The sequence below is a fragment of the Oncorhynchus mykiss genome, unplaced genomic scaffold, assembly GCF_013265735.2.
Source record: "Oncorhynchus mykiss isolate Arlee unplaced genomic scaffold, USDA_OmykA_1.1 un_scaffold_227, whole genome shotgun sequence".
Taxonomy (NCBI): Eukaryota; Metazoa; Chordata; class Actinopteri; order Salmoniformes; family Salmonidae; genus Oncorhynchus; species Oncorhynchus mykiss.
The window spans coordinates 202,774-210,000 of NW_023493695.1; positions in this window are offsets into that span (position 1 = coordinate 202,774).

Sequence of the window (7,227 nt, forward strand, 5' to 3'; positions counted from 1 at the left end):
ATTTCACTGTAAGGTCTACCTGTTGTATTCAGCATTTCACTGTAAGGTCTACCTGTTGTATTCAGCATTTCACTGTAGGGTCTACCTGTTGTATTCAGCATTTCACTGTAGGGTCTACCTGTTGTATTCAGCATTTCACTGTAAGGTCTACCTGTTGTATTCAGCATTTCACTGTAAGGTCTACCTACACCTGTTGTATTCAGCATTTCACTGTTAGGTCTACACCTGTTGTATTCAGCATTTCACTGTAAGGTCTACCTGTTGTATTCAGCATTTCACTGTAAGGTCTACTACACCTGTTGTATTCAGCATTTCACTGTAAGGTCTACTACACCTGTTGTATTCAGCATTTCACTGTAAGGTCTACTACACCTGTTGTATTCAGCATTTCACTGTAAGGTCTACCTGTTGTATTCAGCATTTCACTGTAAGGTCTACCTGTTGTATTCAGCATTTCACTGTAAGGTCTACCTGTTGTATTCAGCATTTCACTGTAAGGTCTACCTGTTGTATTCAGCATTTCACTGTAAGGTCTACTACACCTGTTGTATTCAGCATTTCACTGTAAGGTCTACTACACCTGTTGTATTCAGCATTTCACTGTAAGGTCTACCTGTTGTATTCAGCATTTCACTGTAAGGTCTACCTGTTGTATTCAGCATTTCACTGTAAGGTCTACCTGTTGTATTCAGCATTTCACTGTAAGGTCTACCTACACCTGTTGTATTCAGCATTTCACTGTAAGGTCTACCTGTTGTATTCAGCATTTCACTGTAAGGTCTACCTGTTGTATTCAGCATTTCACTGTAAGGTCTACCTACACCTGTTGTATTCAGCATTTCACTGTAGGGTCTACCTGTTGTATTCAGCATTTCACTGTAAGGTCTACCTGTTGTATTCGACGCATGTGACAAATATCATTTTTCATTTGATTTGATATAAAGGTTTAGCGAAGGCTTCATGAGCCTTAAATGTTATGTATGTTATGTATCTCATTCTTAGATTGTGAACATAATGAATACATTCTTAAAATAAAGGGTTGGTGGGTCCCCTGCGGGACGTTTGAGCTAACGTAGGCTAATGCGCTTAGCATGAGGTTGGAAGTTGCCGAATTCCAAGAGTTACCATGGTTTCTCTCAGGACATAGACAAATATGATATTAGCAGAAAGCTTAAATTATTGTTAATCTAAATGCGCTGTCCAATTTACAATAGCTATTACAGTGAAATAATACCATGCTATTGTTTGAGGAGGGTGCACAGTTTTGAACATGAAAAGTTATTAATAAACAAATTAGGCATATTTGGGCAGTCTTGACACAAAAGCTTGAACTGAAATGCAATGGTTCGTTGGATCAGTCTAAAACTTTGCACGTACACTGCTGCCATCTAGTGGCCAGATTCTAAATTTCAGCTGGGCTAGAATAATACATTATGGCCTTTCTCTTGCATTTCAATAATGATTTTACCAAAATAATACAAAAAAACATTGTTTTTTTCTTTGCATTATCTTTTACCAGATCGAATGTGTTATATTCTCCTACATTCCTTTCAAATTTCCACAAACGTCAAAGTGTTTCCTTTCAAATGATACCAAGAATATGCACATCCTTGCTTCAGGGCCTGAACTACAGGCAGTTAGATTTTGTTATATTTTAGGCAAAAATTGGGGGAAAAAAGGGTCAATCCTTAAGAGGCAACTCAATGGGCTCCAATCCCTCCTCCCTCCTCCCATCTTACTTCTGCCCATCCTCCCTCTTCCGTTCTCCCATTCATCCTCCCTCCTCCCCACTTCCCTCCTTCCTTCCTACCCTACTCCTTCCTCCCCTCCTCCATCCCCCTCCTCCCCTACTCCCTCCACCCTCCTTCCTCCTCCCCTCTCCCTACTCCCAGTCTTACTCCATCTGAAGGCATGCTGCCGAATTCCAAGAGTTACCATGGTTTCTCTCAGTTCCCCTCCTGTCTCATTCTCTGTTCCCCTCTTTCCTTCTGTCTTTCTGTTCCCCTCCTTCCCTCTCTCTCTCTGTTCCCCTCCTTCCGTCTCTCTCTCCATTCCCCTCCTTCCCTCTCTCTTTCTGTTCTCCTCCATCCCTCTCTCTATCCATTCCCCTCCTTCCCTCTCTCTCTCCGTTCCCCTCCTTCCCTCTCTCTCTCCATTCCCCTCCTTCCCTCTCTCTTTCTGTTCCCCTCCTTCCCTCTCTCTCTCCGTTCCCCTCCTTCCCTCTCTCTCTCCATTCCCCTCCTTCCCTCTCTCTTTCTGTTCTCCTCCATCCCTCTCTCTATCCATTCCCCTCCTTCCCTCTCTCTCTCCGTTCCCCTCCTTCCGTCTCTCTCTGTTCCCCTCCTTCCCTCTCTCTTTCTGTTCTCCTCCATCCCTCTCTCTCCGTTCCCCTCCTTCCGTCTCTCTCTCTGTTCCCCTCCTTCCCTCTCTTTCTGTTCCCCTCCATCCCTCTCTCTATCCATTCCCCTCCTTCCCTCTCTCTCTCCATTCCCCTCCTCTCTCTCGGTTCTTGCTCCTTCCCTCCTACCCTCCCTTCCTCTCTCTCAAACCAAGCTGGACGGGGAGGTTTTGTAGGATACAGATGTGGGTTCAAAAAGCATAACTTTTCTTTCAAATACTTTGAGTGTTTGATTGAGCCTATCTGTTGTGCCCGATAGGCATGGGTTGCTCTTTTGGGGACTATTCCATTGTTTCCATCAAGCCAGGCCAGCCCAGTAAAGCACAGCTAAAAGTATTCAAAGAAAAATACCATTATAGACAATAACAGATCTATATCATAAACATATCTATATCATTAACAGATCTACATCACTAACATATCTATATCATTAACATATCTTAGCATTAACAGATCTATATAATTAACATATCTATATAATTAACAGATCGCGCTATCATCCACCCTGTCATTAACAGATCTATATCATTAACAGCTCTATATCATTAACAGATCTATATCATTAACAGATCTATATCATTAACATATCTATATCATTAACAGCTCTATATCATTAACAGCTCTATATCATTAACAGATCTATATCATTAACAGATCTATATCATTAAGAGATCTATATCATTAACAGATCTATATCATTAACAGATCACCCTATCATCCACCCTGTCATTAACAGATCTATATCATTAACAGATCTATATCATTAACAGATCTATATCATTAACAGATCTATCATTAACAGATCTATATCATTAACAGATCTATATCATTAACAGATCTATATCATTAACAGATCTATATCATTAACAGCTCTATATCATTAACAGATCTATATCATTAACAGATCTATATCATTAACAGATCACCCTATCATCCACCCTGTCATTAACAGATCTATATCATTAACAGATCTATATCATTAACAGATCTATATCATTAACAGATCTACACTACCGGTTAAAAGTTTTAGAACACATACTCATTCAAGGGTTATTCTTCATTTTTACTATTTTCTAAATTGTAGAATAATAATGAAGACATCAAATCTACGAAATAACGAAAAAAAATCTAAATATATTTGAGTTTCTTCAAATAGCCACCCTTTGCCTTGATGACAGCATTGCAAACTCCAGATGTGATGCAGCCTGGACTCAAACCAGGTACGGCAGTGAAGCTCCTTGCACTGAGATGCAGTGTCTTAGACCACTGCCCCACTCGGGAGACCAGGGATCATACTTTAGTTCAGTGGGATAAGACTGTCATAGATAGGAATCATACTTTAGTTCAGTGGGATAAGACTGTCATGGATAGGACTCAAACTTTAGTTTAGTTCAGTGGGATAAGACTGTCATGGATAGGAATCAAACTTTAGTTTAGTTCAGTGGGATAAGACTGTCATGAATAGGACTCAAACTTTAGTTTAGTTCAGTGGGATAAGACTGTCATGGATAGGAATCAAACTTTGGTTCAGTGGGATAAGACTGTCATGGATAAGAATCAAACTTTAGTTCAGTGGGATGAGACTGTCATGGATAAGAATCAAACTTTAGTTCAGTGGGATAAGACTGTCATGGATAAGAATCAAACTTTAGTTCAGTGGGATAAGACTGTCATGGATAAGAATCAAACTTTAGTTCAGTGGGATAAGACTGTCATGGATAAATATCAAACTTTGGTTCAGTGGGATAAGACTGTCATGGATAAGAATCAAACTTGAGTTCAGTGGGATAAGACTGTCATGGATAAGAATCAAACTTTAGTTCAGTGGGATAAGACTGTCATGGATAGGAATCAGTTCAGTGGGATAAGACTGTCATGGGGATAGGAATCAAACTTTAGTTCAGTGGGATAAGACTGTCATGGATAGGAATCAAACTTTGGTTCAGTGGGATAAGACTGTCATGGATAGGAATCAAACTTTGGTTCAGTGGGATAAGACTGTCATGGATAGGAATCAAACTTTAGTTCAGTGGGATAAGACTGTCATGGATAGGAATCAAACTTTAGTTCAGTGGGATAAGACTGTCATAGATAGGAATCATACTTTAGTCCAGTGGGATAAGACTGTCATGGATAAGAATCAAACTTTAGTTCAGTGGGATAAGACTGTCATGGATAAGAATCAAACTTTGGTTCAGTGGGATAAGACTGTCATGGATAAGAATCAAACTTTAGTTCAGTGGGATAAGACTGTCATGGGGATAGGAATCAAACTTTAGTTCAGTGGGATAAGACTGTCATAGATAGGAATCATACTTTAGTTCAGTGGGATAAGACTGTCATGGATAAGAATCAAACTTTAGTTCAGTGGGATAAGACTGTCATGGATAGGAATCAAACTTTAGTTCAGTGGGATAAGACTGTCATGGGGATAGGAATCTAACTTTGGTTCAGTGGGATAAGACTGTCATGGATAGGAATCAAACTTTAGTTCCGTGGGATAAGACTGTCATGGGGATAGGAATCAAACTTTAGTTCAGTGGGATAAGACTGTCATGGATAGGAATCATACTTTAGTTCAGTGGGATAAGACTGTCATGGATAGGAATCATACAGTGGGATAAGACTGTCATGGATAGGACTCAAACTTTAGTTTAGTTCAGTGGGATAAGACTGTCATGGATAGGAATCAAACTTTGGTTCAGTGGGATAAGACTGTCATGGATAAGAATCAAACTTTAGTTCAGTGGGATGAGACTGTCATGGATAAGAATCAAACTTTAGTTCAGTGGGATAAGACTGTCATGGATAAGAATCAAACTTTAGTTCAGTGGGATAAGACTGTCATGGATAGAAATCAAACTTTAGTTCAGTGGGATAAGACTGTCATGGATAAGAATCAAACTTTGGTTCAGTGGGATAAGACTGTCATGGATAAGAATCAAACTTGAGTTCAGTGGGATAAGACTGTCATGGATAAGAATCAAACTTTAGTTCAGTGGGATAAGACTGTCATGGATAGGAATCAGTTCAGTGGGATAAGACTGTCATAGATAGGAATCATACTTTAGTTCAGTGGGATAAGACTGTCATGGATAGGAATCAAACTTTAGTTTAGTTCAGTGGGATAAGACTGTCATGGATAGGAATCAAACTTTAATTTAGTTCAGTGGGAACAGACTGTTATGGATAGGAATCATACTTTAGTTCAGTGGGATAAGACTGTCATAGATAGGAATCAAACTTTAGTTTAGTTCAGTGGGATAAGACTGTCATAGATAGGAATCAAACTTTAGTTCAGTGGGATAAGACTGTCATGGGGATAGGAATCACACTTTAAGCCCATACCATCTATCTAATCTCTTTGTTGTCACAGGCGAGTTGTTGTATCTAGGTCACGGTGATCACAGATACAGTAGAAAAGACCTTCATCTGTCTTCTGTAGCTTTTTCCTCCCATTCGTCGAGGCCCATGTTACCTGTCTGTGAGTTGTTTGGTGTTGATGGTGTTGATGTGTTGACTTCCCTAGTTTCACATTTTGAGAAGGAGCCATCTAAGCCCGTTGAGAATCTTTAAGAGTCGACTGACGCCACCTGTCAAAATCTGTCTGTTATAAAGGTGCTACACACATTTCTCTGAATTTCTCCCCTATGTGGAAGCTAGGTGTATTGAAACAGCACTAGGCTGCATTAAAAATAAATCTCCCTCTCCCCCTGCTTCCCATTTCCCCGTAACATGGCTCAGACTCATGCTGGAGCCTTTCCCTTTCGCTTTTGATCCACCAGCTTCAAACTGCTGGGAAAACTGTATTCGATGTTATTGAAAATATATTTATATATGAAAACTATATTTATATATGAAAACTATATTTTATGTTATTAAAACTATATTTATATATAAAAACTATATTTTATGTTATTAAAACTATATTTATATATAAAAACTATATTTATATATGAAAATTATATTTCATGTTATTAAAACTATATTTATATATAAAAACTATATTTTATGTTATTAAAACTATATTTATATATAAAAACTATATTTTATGTTATTAAAACTATATTTATATATAAAAACTATATTTTATGTTATTAAAACTATATTTATATATAAAAACTATATTTATATATGAAAATTATATTTCATGTTATTAAAACTATATTTATATATGAAAACTATATTTATATATGAAAACTATATTTTATGTTATTAAAACTATATTTATATATAAAAACTATATTTTATGTTATTAAAACTATATTTATATATGAAAACTATATTTATATATGAAAACTATATTTTATGTTATTAAAACTATATTTATATATAAAAACTATATTTTATGTTATTAAAACTATATTTATATATAAAAACTATATTTATATATGAAAATTATATTTCATGTTATTAAAACTATATTTATATATAAAAACTATATTTTATGTTATTAAAACTATATTTATATATGAAAACTATATTTATATATGAAAACTATATTTTATGTTATTAAAACTATATTTATATATAAAAACTATATTTTATGTTATTAAAACTATATTTATATATAAAAACTATATTTATATATGAAAACTATATTTTATGTTATTAAAACTATATTTATATATAAAAACTATATTTTATGTTATTAAAACTATATTTATATATAAAAACTATATTTATATATGAAAATTATATTTCATGTTATTAAAACTATATTTATATATAAAAACTATATTTTATGTTATTAAAACTATATTTATATATGAAAACTATATTTATATATGAAAACTATATTTTATGTTATTAAAACTATATTTATATAT